Genomic DNA, 19,361 nt, shown 5'->3' with positions numbered 1-19,361 from the left:
CCGCCAAATTTGGGTTTTCAGGAACAGCACCGAGCTCCTAATTCGCGTTCGCAATTTTCTTCTCCAAGCGCAACCACGCATTGCTTTCGTTGTGGATCGGCTCGGCATTTAGCCAATTTTGCGCAGTGTCCCGCGAGAAACCGCACTTGTCTTGCGTTCGGAAAAATCAGACATTTTCAGTCCGTATGCAATTCCCGTCCAGCAAATCTTCCGGAACCAGTTACTTCGTCCGCTCCTTCGAGCACTGCACAAACCAATACGGTCACTGTTTTAAATGTGGATGGCCTCCACACTACGTCCGAGCCCAGCATCGTAGTTTCAGTGGGCCATGTGCCCTTGTCATTTCTTGTGGACACTGGTGCCTCAGTCTCTTTAATCAGTGCCGCTGACTTCCATAGTCATTTTTCCAACATTCGGATTTTGCCTTCACACGTCGTTCTACAAACATATTCCAAGGAAACGATTGATAATTTAGGTCAATTTACAGCTCAGGTCTCCTATTGCAGTCGCACTGCTTCCATTACTTTTTATGTAACAGCCAATGGCAGCTCACTTTTGGGACGTGATGCCATCAGGGCTTTGTCCATCAACATCGTCGGTGCGTCTATGACGTGTGCTCAAGTCGACGTCCAAGATGATCTTCCGGCCAACGCACCTTCTGAATTCCACCACCTGTTCACCCGTGAACTGGGTTGTGTGCGTGGTTTTGTGCATAAAGTGATGCGTCGACCAGGTGTGTGCCCTGTGCGTGCCAAGCTGCGCCGCATTCCTCTTCTTCTCCGTGAGCAAGGCTCTGCGGAACTGTCTCGCCTTCAAGCCAGCGGAATCATTGAGCCTGTCTCTGCTTCCGACTGGGTTTCTCCACTGGTCGTCGTCAAGAAAAAAGATGGATCCCTTCGACTATGCGTCGACTTACGAGAACCAAACATTGCGATCGTCGTAGACGGGTTTCCACTTCCTCACATTGAAGAACTGCTTCATCAGCTCTCTGGAGCGGTGTGTTTCTCCAAGCTGGACCTCGCGTCCGCTTATCACCAAGTTGAACTTTCTGAGTGCAGTAGAGACTTAACCACATTTGTATCGCACGAAGGGTTGTTTCGGTTTCGCCGCGTGTGTTTCGGGCTTGCATCTGCCCCTGCAGTGTTTCAGAAAATGATGTCAATTATTCTTAAGGGTTGTAATGGTGCCCTTTGTTACTTGGATGATAGTTTGGTGTGGGGACGTACTCGCGAAGAGCACGATGCTAACTTGCATACTGTTCTCAACCGCATCAGTGAATGTGGTATGAAACTTAATAACAAGTGCATTTTTTCTGTGGATGAGTTACAATTTCTAGGACATAATGTCAGTTCCCGCGGCTTGACACCTGTTGAATCTAAAGTTCAGGCCATTGTCAATGCCCCACGGCCTACTGATGTTAAAACCTTGCTATCTTTTTTGGGTCTTGTTGGTTATTATGCCAAGTTTGTTCCCCACTATGCTGATGTTGTTGAACCACTGCGTACTCTACTTCGTCAAGCACAGCCTTTTAACTGGTCAGCTGAAGCTGAGCAGAGCTTCATTCAAGTTAAGTCAATACTGGCCTCAAAGCCAGCTGTTAATATTTTCAATGAGAAGCTTTCCATCGTCATCACGACGGATACGTCCGATGTTGGACTGGGAGCAGTGTTTCAACAACTCGAAGATGATCAGCTGATCACTATTGCTTTTGCATCTCGTACATTGACCCCTGCTGAACGCAGATATTCAGTAGGAGAGCGTGAAGCTCTCGCTTGTCTTTTTGCCTGTGAGAAATGGCATGTTTACTTGTAGGGCCGGCACTTCACATTACGTACAGATCACCAAGCACTAGTTGCTCTTCTTTCTGCAGGATCCGAAGGCCGCCGCCCCATTCGCATTTCCCGTTGGTGTGCCAAACTCATGTATTATAATTTCAGTGTTCAGTATTGTAAGGGTTCTAATAACGTGGTTGCTGATGCACTGTCGCGCCTTCCTCTTCAGATACCGGTTACTGAAGAGCAGGATGAGGAAGTTGTTTCATTAGTTACTTCCTGCATTACTAAAGCTGAGCTTCAGGCAGCTACAGCTGCAGATTCCACTTTGTCTCAAGTTCTCAAATATTTACGTGAAGGATGGCCTTCCGAAGGTGCTCTTGCTTCTGAATTCTTGCCTTACTTCGCAGTCCGACAGGAACTGTCTTGTGTCGAGGACTTGCTTTTCCGCGATGAACGCGTGATTCCCCCTGCTTCTTTCTGTAACAAGCTAATACAGCTTGCCCATGAGGCCCATCCTGGCATTGTCCGCACCAAACAGAATCTCCGAGACAGGTACTGGTGGCCATCCTTAGACAAGCAGGTCGAGCATGCAGTTTACAACTGCCATATAAGTCAGGCAGCTGACAAGTCTGCCAAACCTGCATTTTCTCCGTTGCAGCCCGTCCAGTGGCCTGATCGGCCTTGGCAGAAACTCGGCATGGACATCATCGGTCTTTTGCATAATGTTTCGCAAAATGCCCGGTTCCTTGTTTCTCTCATCGACTACCATTCCAAATGGCCAGAAATTTGTTTCACACATACGGTTACTTCTGAGGTCATTATTGAGTTACTGTCTTCAATCTTCAGCCGGTAAGGTTTTCCTGATGCCATAGTTACGGACAATGGTCCACAGTTTCAGTCCCAACATTTTGAAACTTTTCTTTCACAACGAGGAATTAAGCACTTGAGGTCATCGGTTTTCTATCCCCAATCAAATGGGCAAATCGAGCGCTTTAATCGCGTTCTGAAGGAACATATCCAGATCGCCCAATTAGAGCACCGTCCCCTCAAGCAAGTCTTGACGGAATGTTTAGCTTTGTACAGGTTCACACCACAAGGCACCACTGGAGTGTCTCCTGCTCAACTTCTCCACGGTAGGCAACCGCGAGTTGCTCTCGACATAGTCTCCTTGCCTCGTAACATACCAGTGTCTTCTTTTGATCAAATCCGCACCAGGATTTTTTCTCGTCAACAAGCAATGAAAAAGTATGTCGACACCCGTCGAGGTGCAAAGCAGTCCAAAGTTCGCACTGGCGATCTAGTCAAGGTTCGTGTGCCAGGCAAGCGCCCCAAGTATCGGGGTCCTTACAAAGTCTTGGGCCAGGTTAGCCCCACTTCTTTTCGCTTAAGTGATGGTAACATCTGGAACGCTTCGCGCCTTGTTATTTTTCATACGGATTCGCCTTCAACACCTAAAAGTCTTCCTCATCATGTTCCGTCCACGCCTTTCAACTACGCATCAGATTATTACCTGTGGCCTCCATATACAGGCATTTCTTCAAGGGGGGAGGAGTTACCAGTCAGTGTCGCTGGTTCAAGTACACTAAGTCATACGGTTCACTTCGAACCTTCAAATTCGGCTGAGACCGTTGAACCGGACTCCGGTCCGCAAAATTCTGCCAAGGCTCATGCTGCAAGCTCTGATGAGACCGCGAATTTTAATGCTCGTTCAGAGCCTTCACAATGTTCTGCTTTTGCACCTGATTTTACACCCAAAAGGCCCCGCCCTAAGCGGAAGCGGCAGAAGCCGCGTCGGTTCGAAGACTACGTCACGTAGAACTACAAATCTATATTGCACTGAGTTGTATAGAATTTTTAGTGAATTTTCAGTACTTCCAATGTACATATTTTCAGTGCATTTTCAGGACTCGTAGTGTGTGAGTTCAGTGTGCCGTGTTCTGAATTTTCATATGTTCTAATGTACATACCTTGTAAAATATGTTGGTATCGAGCATGTATAAATATAAACAGTGTATAGGTGTGCTTTTTTTCGAGGAGGGGATGGTTGCTGTGTTCTGGGGTTTCGGTTTCGAATTGACATGTGAGGATGCCAGGGGGCGCCGCTCTGGCATCCGGGATTTCAAGGCGACTGTAAAATAAAACCGGTGTGTTAGGTAGCCGTATAGTGCGGTTGTGTGCTTTTCTTTCGGCGCTACGCGCCAACCCGCGTGTTCGGGCTGGTTGGTGTCCCGGCCGGCCGCGTACGTCTCCGTCGGCCGTCTTCTTCTTCTGCTTCGTCGGGACCAGCCAGCCCCCAACACAGCATAATTCATTTCATTTGACTCTCGTGTCAATCATGGACAAGATCATAATTTTTTGCTGCCGACGAATGATGCCGGCCCCGATGCAGACGCCAGCATATCTGCGAAACAAGCTTTCTAACGTTATCACATGAAAAAGTGTGGCTCATTCACGGGAACATTGTAAGGGGCAGCGTTATCAAGATGTGCTCGGACTGGAATTCGCTGACGTGTAGCAAGACCGCGCTGCCAGGACGACTTACTTTTGTATCCGGTTGACTCTTTCTGCAGTAAAGCTACACATTTATTCCTCATATGCCTGGGCGCAAGCTCTAGCTCTTTGTTAAAGTGAACCTTATAAGAGTACGTCATGTTTCACCCTGTCGCCTCCTCATTTCCTCTGTCATCGTCACAAGACTCCTCCTCGCCCTAACTTCCCTTCCCACCTTCTTGCTATGCTATGTAATATTATGCATAGTTAAGGAAAATTCCTTCATTCAGTATGCGCTAGAGCCGTCATTGCGACATCTTGTCTTCAATTCTGCACTACTTTCTTCCGTGCTTGTATATGCGTGCTTCATACCCTCTCCTTCAAAACAAGCAAAAAGCAATAGAGGGCAACTTTGAAAGCGGGCATGGTGGCGATAAGAAGGCCGCCATTTCGAATTGGGTTCTTCAAAGGGAAATAGGCATTCCCTCAAAACGAAAAAAAAATTGCGAGGGCGTGGAGTTGGAGGGGGAGAAGGGTAGATGCATCACTGAATTATGAAATATATTATGATTATGCTTAATTCAATCTCAATCTGACGGAGGCCACACGTGTAAATTGTACGTCAGAAGTTGATATAAGGGCTCCACTGTCAACCGTTTTTGTTGGGTATGTACTATGTCATATTGCATGGATTTAATAACTCCCTTGAAAAAGTTCATAACTAAGTTATGACTGCGTATTTTCTTTCCTAGCGATAGGAAGTTGGCTTTGGCACAACGCTTTAACTTAGCGGATCATGACTTTGATGACATACTTTTAAAGAGATACTAAAAGCAATTATTAGGTCGACGTTGACTGTATAAATATTGGTCCATAAGCCTCAAGTGTTACTTTTTTTTGTGTTAAAAAAAGACATATTTTGAAATAAAATCACGTTTTAGTGCTCCGCAACAAGTTAGCGCACTTCAAATTACTCGCCTCAAAAAGTAGATAGTTCGGACCAACTCACGTCACTGTTGATATGCACGACGTTGCCCGGCTTTCTAGCAGCAGATCGAAAGCAGTGGGAGCCACAGCAGAAAATACGGCCATAGATCAACTTCCCGCCATTGGCTTTAAGATTGTACACGTTTTTAGGTTCAACTGTGCCCCGCTATATGGCACCATCTGTACAGTGTAACTACGCGAAAATAGCATTTTTGAACCACTCGCGCCATTCCCCACAGTTACGTCAGCCGGTTTTTTTAATTACTCAAACAGAAACAAAAAGCAGCATTTTGTTGCGTATTTTGATGCACGGAAGGTTCTTTATTTAATGCAGTCAAACAAATTACTAGACAATAACTGTACGTGGTTCCTCTGATGTAATCGGGATCATTTTAAGAATGTCTGACTGCGGCACTTGTGTTCTTGTGGATTTACCCAATTTCACGGTAAGTAGCGCACTGTCGTTGATAAAATTGTCGTTTTAGATGCAGTTATGCATTGAGCTTTCTTTCTGGCGGAAATAGTTATTATACTTTAGTGTCCCTTTAACTTTACAAACATAAGTTCCAGTATGCATGCCAAGTTGTGTACACGAATCTATGTCTATTGCATTGTTTATGCGATAAAAAGTGACTAAAGTTATGCTAAGTGGCAATAGTAGCATCAAACTTGAATGACTTTCAAAGCGTCACCTTTATTTTGTGCCTATTTACAGAGCGCTGAAAGGTTTTACATTTTTAGTACCTTAACAAGCACACCTGAATTAGTGAACTTTGCTTCTCTTTTAGGCCACACTGTTTCAAATAATTACTGCATTTTGTCTAGTAACTGTACTTAACTAGCTTCAGGATACCATCTTATAGACGATTCCTCTTCAAACCTTCTGAAAATTGTGCGAAATAAGAGTAATGGAGCGGGGAACACGCTTATGGACCAAACTGCGAGTATTACGGTGAGTGAGATACTTCAGTTAGGCGTCTTAAAAGTGTGCCTAAACAAGGAACAAGGGTTCGTTGTTTTATGAGATGCAAACATCAAAAGGAGCTTATCCTATGGAAGACGCCATCGAAAATCAATAACTTTTGTAATTTATGTGACGGTGTGAATAAAATTTAAACATGATACTCTACAGAGCAAATGAAAGCTACAGTCTTACAGGCACGCATGAAAACGTACATTCGAATAGTGCAAGTGGAATAGACAAGCGAGGACGTGGATTAGTTCTTTATTTTGTGGGTCGAACAGTGGTACACTAAATACGCACCTGGGTGCTAAGCCTCGCAACCAGGGTCTGCTCCAGGTTGCCGCTGAGTCCCAGCAAGGGTGGAATGACCACGAATATGTGGTGCACTATCACATACACCGGCCACTCCTGCATTGTTGAAATGAGAACATATAGAGCAGGCTCAAACAAGGTGTAGTCGCAAAACAGATTGCGGTGTCCCCCAACACCAATAAAAGTCCGAACATTCTTTTCTCTCAATTCTTTGCATCTTTTTACAGAGGAACTAAACTCAACAAGTGTCACTTAAGCTTTCCTGCGAGCAACCAAACGATATTGCTATGATTTAGTCCAGCTTGAAAATTTCTAGAAATTTTCGGTTGTGATCAGTAAGACCCATATCCACGTATCGTAATAGAACTTGAGCGACGACCTTATGCTGCAATGCGTGTATAAGCAAAATATATATATTTTTAATTTCAGTAAGGGTAAAATCTGTTTTACTAATCATTCGACCAGGACACGTAAGCATAGCATATGTGGCCACTTTTAACATTAAAAAACAGATTTCAGTTGTACCATACACTAAAACAAAGCTTTAATTAGAACTTTTAAAACAATGCGAATAGTTTTTATCCGTTCAATTTAACAGAACTCCATTTACAAGGACCTAATGATGGTTTATATTAGATAGCTACTCAACCCAACAAGTCCGCCTATTTATAGAAGGTGGTTGCTTTTGGTCAGCCACTTTGTATATATTAAATACGTGGCCGTCAAAAACAATAACCATAATCTGTTTGGTCACGCTTAAGGAGGCAAAAATTCGCTGCGATTTCCTTACTAAATTCATAAGTTGCAACTAGAACCATTCACTTTGAAATACGAGGTAGTACAAGTACTGCGAATGAAGGATACTGGAACTACGCAGTACAACAGTTTACATTCCGCACTATTACCGCAGGTCGTGCAGTGCTGTTTTAAAGGGCGCGATGGGAAACAATTTATCAATTTGAAGGTTTCGAAGCTTGACATTATGCGAATAATCAATTCAGGGTATGTGATTAGGACTGTGATGAGAAATATCTTACACGTTACTTTTCTTTGCCGAAATACTTGAAGGAATTGTTAAAAGCGACACGCACAGACCAGTGCATGCACATGAACTCAATGGAGTGTCTAGTGTCGTAAATACGGGTTGTTCTCTTTTTTATGGAATAAAGTTTTGGTACGCTCCATTGCGCTAATCCTGCAATGAAGGCACGTCAAGCATGTAATAAGGCCTTATTTTTTAGCAAGTTTCTTTCATGGAAAATGCTATGGCACTGGCAATGTGTGATATATAAGCAACTTATTGGGTTTAACCGCCAGCCATCTGAAAGTTGAGTAGTGCTCGGATGTTATGATGAAACTGCAACAAATTTGTGAACCAATCTAAAAATGATGTAGTGCCTCAAGTCAATAGTGGCATATATAGCATCATAGGAGTGCGTACAGAAGAGACACGGGGACGCGGCATTCTATTAATCACTTAAAAGGGTGTTTGTAGAGTCTGCCTCATACGTTTGTTCAATTATGAATACACAGGTATTTTAAACTATTGGCAGCTGAAGACACCTGACGTTGCATTTCAGGAACTTTCTACTTCCCGTCTTCAACTCAGGCTAGCCCTAGGGTGAAGGAAGTCTCCGCATAATTTCCAATTTCTTAACCCATTGTAAAGCACGTTGTCGTTTGGATTTTGCCAGCGAAGAGGGAGGAGGGTGAGTGCGATCAAAATTCACTCTCACACTAAATGGGCAACCCTACCCACGCCCACGATAGGATCTCTAGATTTACCAGTTTTACCAGAAATGTGTTATTGCCGAGGTGCATCACAACTCCACTGACCTATTCCCGCCACTGATATCGCGCAAAATATATCCTAACCGATAGCAAACTTCTTCACGGGTTTCGAACATACAACCTCCCTATGCACAGCGTGCGGCACAAAACCACTAGACCATGCAGTGTACGTTGCCCAGCTTTTCATATACAATATAGGCCGTTCACCGCGTTCACATCTGTAGCGAAATGGCCCAAAACACGTGCATTGGGCACGCGGTAAAGGTCGTTGTCCTGTGTCTGAAGATGTGCGTGCGTCTTCACAAAACGAGGTCCTTCATGCACGCCCACTAGTCTGGCGATTAAGGCGCTATGTACCTCTTGCACTTCCACGGCAAGATTGCTTTTAAGTTACAGTAGTTAAGGAGAGCACGAAGGTTGCTTCGCTAGCTACTCGAATTGAGTTTATCCAAAGCTGCTCACACACGAATAAGTAAGAATTCGATCCGCGACAGTTGTTACTCTGCACGCGTCCTGTGTATGCTCCTTTTGTGCGTGCTTTCTCCTCGAGCTGCACGCTGCAAGTTTCGAACTGCTTGCCGTTCTTTGCGTGACAGTATAATTTGTTTCTGTAGCATATATTCCTTCTCCTTTGTGCACGAACAAAACAGAATAAACCGTCAGCTGCCTCTATTATGACGCGTTTATCTTCCCTAATATACTGATTCCCAGACAGAGAGATCAGCCATGTTTTCTCACATATTCTACTTTTATTCGTACTCTTGTTTTCTTTCCTTTTTTTCATAGAGTGGCTCCAATTGCTGCCTCACGAAATATTCACAATTAAGAGATTGCGCCTACTTGTTTCTGTCTGTTTTTTTTTCTTTCTTCATTTTAGAGTGCCTCCTTTGTTACAATAATGCAATTTATTATTTCACAACATTCATCTAAATTGTTTATGAAGCTCTTATTTTGAGTGACTCAGTAGTTCGCTGTTACACTCCAGCCATTTTTACCTTGACCATGTCGAGCAGGATGCCAGCCAAGGTGGAGCCGAAGCCAGCCAGGATAAAGGGCACGAACACCTGAAGCGCCGTCGAGATCAGCTGAGCGTTCATCGTTCGTTCACCAGGAGTGACGCTCCCAATAGCCGTGTGTGGCACACTTGCACGGCCGATAAGGGCAGTGCCAACGCAGGCGTCAATCGAGAGGGGTGCACCCGCCTCGGACGGACAAGGATCCGGCGTTGGTGAAAGCATGAACGACGCCTGGCCAATCTCACGAACAGGCAACGACAAGCTTACGTCGTCATTGCGAGGGTTCTGACGGCCTTCCTCCGAGGGTACCATGGTGGATGGCCGCATCGAAGCTACAGTGCGTAAGCGTTGCAAAAACTGTAATCTGCTGCCTTCAATTTTACGCAATCTGCCGCTTTGTGGAGACATCATTGGACTAGGTTTTAAATAGCGTAAGACTTGGTTTAGTTGCTTGCGGGTAGGAGCGTGTAGGCGATGGGCTAAAAATATTAAGAGATTCCGAATTGTGCTTAAAATAGACCCTTTTCAAAATTGTAAAGTTTGTCAATAAACAATTGTATCGGGCCAGTTGGTAAGGATCCATCTTGCTAGGAAGCGCAGCCACTATTACAACGAACACACGCTTGTGTTGTGTGTTCGTTGTAATAGTGGCTGCGCTTCCTAGCAAGATGTAAAGTTTGCTTTCCTGCTATGTGGCTTGAGGGAATATTGGTGGCTTGCCATTCTGTCCGAATAGCTTGCTTAAGCGGGTCTCGCGTACGCAATAATGGGAAAAATGTTGAGTTGCCTCTCAAAATTAAGCACTCATAATAGACAAGACCGAGCACGTTCAACTAGGACTCAGGCGTGCGCTCGAAGGGGTCAGAAGGGACGGCGGCACCCCCTAGTCACCTAAGAGGGGGCGCAAGATCTGCTCCTTACATTGACTCGGAAGCGGGGCACCCTGCTAGCCACACAAGAGGGAGATCGTAAAATTGGCCCCCAATATTTATCTAATAGAGAGGGTGGTGGGCGCAGCAATGGACCTTCGCCTCCCTGACTACGAGCGCTACGCATGCCCATGACTAGGACCTATTACCACGTCTCCGCATGAAGCACGACAGGCACCACCATTACTCATTGAAAAGAAAAGCAGTTCAGAGGTAGCGCATTTGCGAATTATAAAAAAGGTCCATTGGGTCTTGCGGTTGTACATCAGAAACGATTTGAAATGCAGGCGCAAAGTAACACACGAGATGAAATACCACCGCTAACTATGCCATCTGCTTTGCCATCTCGTGTCTTATTTTTAGTTTGCGTTGCTAGCGCTGCATTTACTTTCACTTATAGGATGGTCAAACGCTGTGAAGCCTAAACGCCGACGTACCGCCACCAGTTTAGTGAACTCTCGCTAAAGTGTCAATATCAGCAGTAGTGAGCGTCTCAGGCAATGTATCTGTTTTCAACCGCGTGACAGAAACAACGAGGCCTCAAGGTGCAATATGGTGGTGGGCTAAGCGGCTTGATAAAAAACAGTATTATGTATGAGCTGAAAAACAACATGAATAGAAAGGGAAAGGTTATAGAAATTCGCTTTTGGTTGATCTGCCGTGGTAACACCATGTGAAAAGTTTCAGTGCACATGCTTGATTTTGTGTTCTTCCTTGAAGGAGTGGCCTGTCATTTTCTTTCAGTTCATGCTATTTTGCTGCTCAAGTTATCAAAAAGTGCCACGAGGTTTTCCTTTCTTATGAGCGCTGTCAAAAAAGAGGTCATCATCTGCTCTCCGCAGTTGGGACTGGATTGTTATACTAAATGTGTAACTTCATGCAGTATTGTAAGACGCACACTTTCGAAAACACACAGTGGTGATAATTCACGAAGCTATAGCGTAGGATGCGTTCACTCGTCCTCGATTCCCGGTGGTCAGAAACTGCGTCCACAATAAAAGAGCGTAGTTCTTCGATAGCGAAATGTTTCGTAGGGTGTAAGGATCGGAAAAAGCGACGTTTGTGATGTAGATTTTTTTCATGAGTGAGCAGTTCATTGTGATCCTCAAGCGCCGTGTATACGGGAAGAGAGGGAGATATAAAAATCTCTCTCAAGGAACGGGCGATAACAATGATGCTATCTTATTCCACTTCATTGTGATAAAAATTTGCTCTTTCGCCTACGTGATTTGCCAATGTAATAGTGAACAGTATTTTTATGTTGTTGGTACAAAGAAAATACATTAAATTGAGCGTAATTGCTCAAGATTAGCTTACCCCCCTTTTACCTACTTCTCGTGATCCTGGCAAGTTTGATCAAATAAAGACTTACTGGCGTAAGCGTGTCAATTTATGGAGAGTGCAGTTTTATAGCAAAAGACTGTAACTCAGACATTAGTACAATAGTAAGTGCCACAGAAAGTTCACGGGCGACATTCGTTTTCTTCTACCCTCACGCACGCACGCGCGTACCCAGGGCCACACATACCCACTAATGCGCACACACTAAAACACACACACACCTAACACATAATATACATACGACACACACACACACACTTCTTGGGAATCAATAAATTATAATTTACATGCAAGGCCATGTCTGCCAGCTATTATTGCCGAATATCAGTCACACAATCCACCTTCTTCATTAGCTGTGCTGCCCTCTGGCGTTTTGGTAGGGCTTTTCCAGAACTAAAACCTCTTAAAGTAATGTTTAACGACATTTAAAAAAAGTCCGATTCACAATTGTCGAATTACGACGAAGAGGGGGGCATAGGCTTTCATTTACGTAATGTAGAAGCGTTACGTCCCGTAGCACAAGTGAACAACTACCAGATTGGCAATGCTTTCCTCAAGCGTGTACAAAACTATAAATATCTTGGGTTATGGTTCACGCCCGACCTCCGGTGGAACACTCATATTGATAATGTATGCTCCAGGGCTACCAAGGCATTGTATAGCCTTAGACGTAACCTTTATACCGCCCCATCTGATATAAAGTGTCTTGCTTACAAAACTCTTGTCAGACCTATTATCGAATATTCTAAAATTGTCTGGGACCCTTACACAAAGACAAACTGCAATAAAATAACAAAAATACAGCGACTTGGTGCGAGATTTATTTTTAATAAATATAGCCGACATCATTCTCCTACTGAACTCTGTAAAAAAGCTGGACTGGATAGTCCTGAACTTAGGACGAGGATTGAGCGTCTGAAATTCCTCTTCCAGTTAATTCATAATCAATTTAAACTAAACTATTCAGATTACTTCCAGGTCAACACACAAGAACACTCCAGACATCGCCATAATATGTATATACCACCCCTAGTCCCACGTAACGATTGCTTTAAGTTCAGTTACTTTCCACGTGCTATTGAAGATTGGAATATGCTGCCAGAGTCTATAATTGGTTGTTCCTCGCTTACATCATTTGAACAGAATCTAAAACGTTTATTTTCCGAATAACAGTGACATATGTTTTTTTTTGCGTGTGTGTGTACTTTTTGTTGGTTGCATGATCCTGCAGTAGTTGTCTTTCAAATCTTCAGCGCGGTGCAAAAGTGCCGCCTCAAATGCGTCATGTGCTGTTCTGCGCGTATGTATTGCATCGCATGTGTGTTCCATTTATGTATGTTATGTATAACTTCGAGTTGCTGGTCACAATAATACCGAGAAATTATCTCGAGACCTGTACGGTACTTCTGTTTTGCAAATAATTGTTTGTACTTCCACCCTGTAACGGCCCACTTCTGGGCTAACAGTATAAATAAATGAATGAAATGAATGAATGAATGAACAACAAAATTGTAGGACTCAACAAGACTATCCTTTGTCCGCTGAACATCGTAGGTGCGCGCTTACTTTTCCTAAGCTAGTTATGAGCAAGCGAGAAACATGTGTTTACCGGTAGTGGTTCCCAAATGCCACGCGGATATATTGTGAAAGATTACTACCAGCAGTCTATCTAAAGCCACGCGAATTTTCTGGGTAGAGTAAGATTTCAATAACGGCATTTGCAGTTGTGGCGAACAGTGCATTTCCTGGGAAGAATTCAAATGTGTGAGCTTATTACCATTTGTACCCTGTTTTGAATCGTGAAAGCAGACAACGTAAGCACGCAAAGCCTGACCGTTACCTCGGTTGGGTTTACTCGGTTGAGTTTACTTGTCCTTGGTACCACTAGCAAGCGGAGAGTACAGCATGTGTCAGCGTAGTCGTGCGTTTAAAAATACTGACCGGGAAGTGCTGTCCTGTAGCATGGTTCATAAAGGGGATCAAAGTTAAATAAGATTTCGAGTGATATTTCATGACTTGTGAAATTCTAAACGTTACAGATCATATTTACTCGCCCATTTAGACTGCCTTATGGTATGAACATAGCATAAAAAGTGACTGCTCCGAGAGACTTGCAGGGAGGAAAATACGGTGTCTCTGATTCGGCAAAAAATGACCATTGTTCAGCCCCCAATGCACAGGACTTGATTGTATGTAAGGCAAAAGATAATCACCTTTTTAAAGCAATGGCTGAGCCTCTTCAGGACTAGAACGCTCCTTGTGACGATGCGGGAACGGAACACAGGTGCTGGCACGGACGCAGTCTTCTTCTTCTGCGTCTGCTTCCTGGTGTAACGCGTGTCTTTTGTTTTGTTTTGTTTCCCTGGGATTATGGCTCATACCCACTCAGGGGGATTGGCCAAGAAAGTGTAGTGCAGTTTTTCTGTGATCATTTTAACTTTGTGTAATGAATTGGTATTATAATAAGACTAAAGTAAAAATAAGAAAAACATAAAAAGAGCAAACGGAAAAAAAATAAAAAAATCAAGTTGAGCAATTTTGAGATTTGATGTGTTATGATTACTACTCAGCTGCGTTTACTTCACTCTGCCCTGGGGAGTAATAAATAATTTTTTTTGATTGAAGATCACAAAGGTATACGCTTTGTTGCCTGAATATAATCGCAAACGGCATTGAAAGCATCCCTGTGGCAATGTCCCAAAACTGAGGCACCAAAGCTTAGCGCCGTTTCCGCCGTCAATCTAAGGTCTATTTTCCGAAATGGCATAATTAGTAATCTTTTTCTAAGTATATCGTAGCGGCGACAATACAAAAAATAATGATCTAGTGATTCCATTTCTCTGCGGAGAAATGGAACGCGTGTCTTTATCGTGATTTCTTCTTCATGTTTTGGTACATCCATCAGAGCACGTGCTCTTCTTCTGCAAAAAAAAATTGCTCATCTTAGACAGAGTGGCGCAACACTGGTTAACAGCAGAGGTGGGGAGCTTGTCGTAGATTGGAGCAGTAAATTCAATATGTCTGTTTATTCAGTTTGACACCACTTAATTTACCCACCATTGTTATTTATTCACCCTGTGTACAAGTCGGAGGAAACGTTCCGTTGGGACAAGATTAAGTTGAACTAGACAATCGAGAGACGAGGTGTGGATTCATGAATGTTACAGCATTTGTGCGCCACACAGCAAACTATACTTACATTGCTCTACGAAATGTGATTATGCTTTTTCTCTTTTCTTTGGCTCTCGTTTGTGTGTTTATGTGCTTGTAAGGTTTGATGATGATGATGTTGATCTGAAATGAATGGCAATCACCGACAAAGGGGAATAGGCCAAGAGCCGGGTGGCAAGATACCAAAATAAAACTAAAAACAATGTGAAAAGTTACTTCAGAGATAAAATTGCAAAAAAAACCTTTCTCACTGCATTTTTCCTTTGTCTCTGTATTTTTTTCACTCATCAATCCTTCTCTGTTTTCGCTTTTTTGGCTCTCCTTTCGATCATTTATTTTGCTCTCTTTTTGCTTCTCAGACACTCGTCTTCTAACTTTTGAGCTATTCCTTCTATTTGTTTTTCTTTCTTCCTCACTTTTCCTCACTTTTTTTCTTTTTTCTGACCATCAGACTCTTGACTTCTATCTTTGTCTTCATAGCTTTTTATTAATTGAAATATTTGCGCTTTTACTTGTTTTCGCACTCTAACTCTCTATTTTTTTTCATCTGTACCCGTCCTTGACTTCTCCTCTCATCCTTATTGTCACTTTTCTTTCCTACCCGTTCGCCGTGCTCTACTATTGACCGTGAGATCGAGTGGAGTCACCGCCTGGCGGCAACTGTCTGAAGCGCGCAGTTATCACCGTTTTCATTCATTCAGAAAAAGTGCACTAGGACCATGTCTTCAAGAACTGGGCTTGAAATTATCAGAACCTGCTCTTTTTTTTTTTTGGAGCCTCTACATTCGGGTACAGCTAAGGGGATGTTTAATTCGCCATTCAGGAATACATAACTACGACTAAACGAGTTTATTGCTAAATAGGGGGCTCACTACATATTTTTCAAATTCCCTATTGGCACTTGAAATCATAACTAAATAACTAGCGCTTCCAGGAATGAAGCAACGCGGAAAGTATTGGGCGAATTCACCTTATAATCGGCCAATATCTTCCATTGGGTACGAGTGATGAGCAAAGGAAAACAACAACAACAACAAGAAGTTTATATTGCTCCATGTGTCGTCTGCTAGCCATGTCGTGTTTCTATGTGTGCGTACGTTATGCATTATCAAAGAGTGATTTGTGCGGTCGTGTTAGTGCGAGTGTAACTGCTTGATTTTATGACTTGAAGGACGTACGAAATAATATGGCCTTTCTCGGCTGCTAATACATAGATCGATGATTGATATGTGGGCTCAAACGTCACAAAACCACCATATCATTAGGAGAAACGCCGTAGTGGAGGGCTCCGGAAATGTCGACCCCCAGGGTTCTTCCTAATGCATTGTAATTAGATCAGCGAGTGCAACTTTTCACAGTGCTGTTGATTGTCGTCGTGCCGTCCATTTACTGAAGTTATTTCAGACTAGGTGCCATTTTCCACTTCAAGCACATTTCAAAATGCTCCTGACATCCTCTCAAACATTTTTACTAATAAATGGCGTGTGCATGCAGTGTTTTAAGGTCTTGCTTCTTAAGAAAACGAGGCTCCAGGCTACACTTCTGCATGCTCTTTGCAGGTGCACAACTACGGCACTGTAGTTTATCGAATATGCGAGGTGCCTTGGATGAGCCTATATGTCCGTGGTGCCCCTACACATAAATATTACAATCACAAAAACTGGGACCCTTCTGTACTTTCACTGTTCTTAAAACGAAGTTACCATAAGCAACCTTGTGCTTACAGTTACGAATGCTTTAAAGAGCCCAAATATTCAAATTCAATTCAAACGGCAATACTTACATTTACTATTGCAAAACTTCGCTGAAAAACTCATCTTTCTTTACATTGTCTTGAGCGTTTGTGCGGCAATGTTATCGGCCGACGGAAGGCAGTGGTGATGTTTTTTTTGAAAAAAAGGACTGGTCCCATAAAATAAGAAGACTTTTGATGTAGCACTATCATGCAGGTATTATGCATCGATGAAAGCTTTCTGCTGAATACTTATGAGGTTTTTATATCGACTGGTGCACGAACGCGTGCGTATACGTGGTAAAAGCAGTGGGGCGGAAACACTGTCAGCCACTAATCTTTGCTGGACAGACTAATCGACTGTATCACATATGATGGTGTACAAAATGAGGAAAAATTATCATTTGCGTATGAGTGCAAATAATGATACTGAACTTATCGCACAGATATGCGTGCTTTCTACTATCTTTCTTTCTTTTTCATTGTATGCAGATGAAAAAGAGGTAAGTAAGTAGTTCCGTCCTACTACAACAGAGTGTAGCAGGCGGAACACAAGCTAAACACAAACAAACAACACAGGCAAAGCGTGATTTAGTGCGAACGAGCACCGAGAGTCACCCAGTGCGAACATCCCTTTGAAAGGCAGAATGTGCTTTGCACGCTGGCAATAGTAACCTTGCATAGGCTTCGTGTACCGATTCAGTAGAGAGGAGCGTAGATATTACCAATCAACTGCGATCCACACACTCTACTCGCCGACAATCGTCTCAGTCCGCAGGCAACAAAGCGCCAGTGCGTGTATGTATACGCGCCGCACACCACCTATGCAAACGTGCACGGAGGTAGCCCGATCTCCCCGCGTATACAAGGATAACTTCTGCTCTACCATCGTGCCTGATATCCAATTATAAACGACGAAATAAAGAACAAGAAGCCTGGGGAGACAAATTATTGAAACGCTCACCTACTTATGGTGCATGCGCCGGTTCGAACCTCGACTCAGTAAATAATTTTTTGTACTCCAGAAATTACCTCTTTGTCCTTGCTTCCCTATACTTCCCTGGCATCCTTTCTTTTTTCTGTCTCTCTGTACTTGTTTTTTTTTTTCATGTAGTTTACTTTTCATGAAACGATACTCGGTATGGGTTAACTCACACATCTTTTTCAGGGCCACCTCGTTGCATACTCGTTATCTCAACTATGTTTTGCAACGTTGCTGTCGCGTATACCACCACGTAACGTACAACGGCTCAAAAGATAGAGTACCCTAAGTGTTTAAAAATAGACTCCAGCATATATATGAAACCACAACAGAAGAGCTGTGAGTCAAGATTTTAAGAAAAAAAATGTCTTCTTCATTTAGTTTACATTTCTTTTTCATGCATAATGCATCATTTAGTTTACATTTCTTTTTCATGCATAATGCAAGGTATAAGCGTGGGCAAGAACTCAAAAAGCACAAAGGGGACAAGGGTCCTGTCCTTCGTTTGTCATTCGAAAGTTTGGCAGATCCCACTTACCTAGAAAATCGGTGTTATGAGAAGGATGCTTATGGAAGAGCGTTAGCTATACATGCTCGACATGTACCGCCACCATGAACTGTGGTGTGTTGAAGTGTTCCCTAAGCACGCGATGATGGTTACGTGCGCACACATCGCCAACACTCGTACATCTGCCACGCATCTGCGTCGTTCCTGTGCCAATGGGTCATGAATACACGTCCAGTGGGCTGTTGACACCGCCTTAATTTGGACGAAATCACTGTGAAATGTCAGCACCATCAGCGAAAGTACAGTTGTTCCTTTAATCATTCATTATTGCGCCAATAAGAGGCCTATGTACACTGAAGTATGACATATATTTCAGTTGCTTAGACTTGTTCATGCATCGACAATAAAGTTGCTCCATTCCGCAGACGTGCACTAATGGAAGTCTTCAGAGATACAGCAGTGACAAACTTTACTGAATATTGCCATTCATTACATCCCTGGCTTTCTGCCAAACTTCTAAACAAGAAGTAACAAGGCTGCGTTGTGGGGTACCAAATCTAAGTTTCTACAAACACAGGTTCGCTCAGGCACCTTCGTCACTGTGCACGTTCTGTGATTAAGTAGAAACAATAGATCATTTCTTTTTGACCTGCATGTGGTTTAACACACTAAGGAAACCCCTTTTAGAAATACTTTTACGTGGTATTGGTATGGATTTTTCGTGCATGTCATTTTCTCTTTTGGAGCATCCATTTTCGAGTTCTACAGTGCGGCAGTATGCGCGGCTGTCCAGGAATATAACGATAAAACTAGTCAGTTGACTTATTATTCTAAAATATTATTCTGACGTGTCTACCAGACGATAAACGTATAAAAATCAGAGTGTTGCTCTCATTCAAGAGAAATTTTTTTGCCTAAATAAATACATGCACTAGACTAAGCGCCACAATTTTCTAGGTCATCGAAAATCTTTCTATTGTATATACTAGATTATTCTTAAACTGCGTATTATTTTATAAAAACACTCAATTCTCGGCCAATACACCACCATGGGTATGCGCCATCGGCAAGAGGTGAACCTGAACAAAAATGATGACAAGCGGAAAGCTGATGCGGTCTACCAGAAAGCCAGTTCCGAGACGTAGCATCGCTTTGTTGATTGCAACGCAGAATGTGGGGCTGGGTCCCCACTGAGACAATGATAATCATTCTGTGCACACGTTCCGCCCTTGCTGCTGGTTCCAGCTTCTAGGGGCGAAGCTCCACACACACACACACACACACACACACACACACACACACACACACACACACACACACACACGCACGCACACACGCACACGCACACACACACACACACACA

This window comes from Rhipicephalus microplus, unplaced genomic scaffold (genome assembly GCF_043290135.1).
Source record: "Rhipicephalus microplus isolate Deutch F79 unplaced genomic scaffold, USDA_Rmic scaffold_186, whole genome shotgun sequence".
Lineage (NCBI taxonomy): Eukaryota > Metazoa > Arthropoda > Arachnida > Ixodida > Ixodidae > Rhipicephalus > Rhipicephalus microplus.
This window is presented reverse-complemented; position numbering follows the sequence as displayed.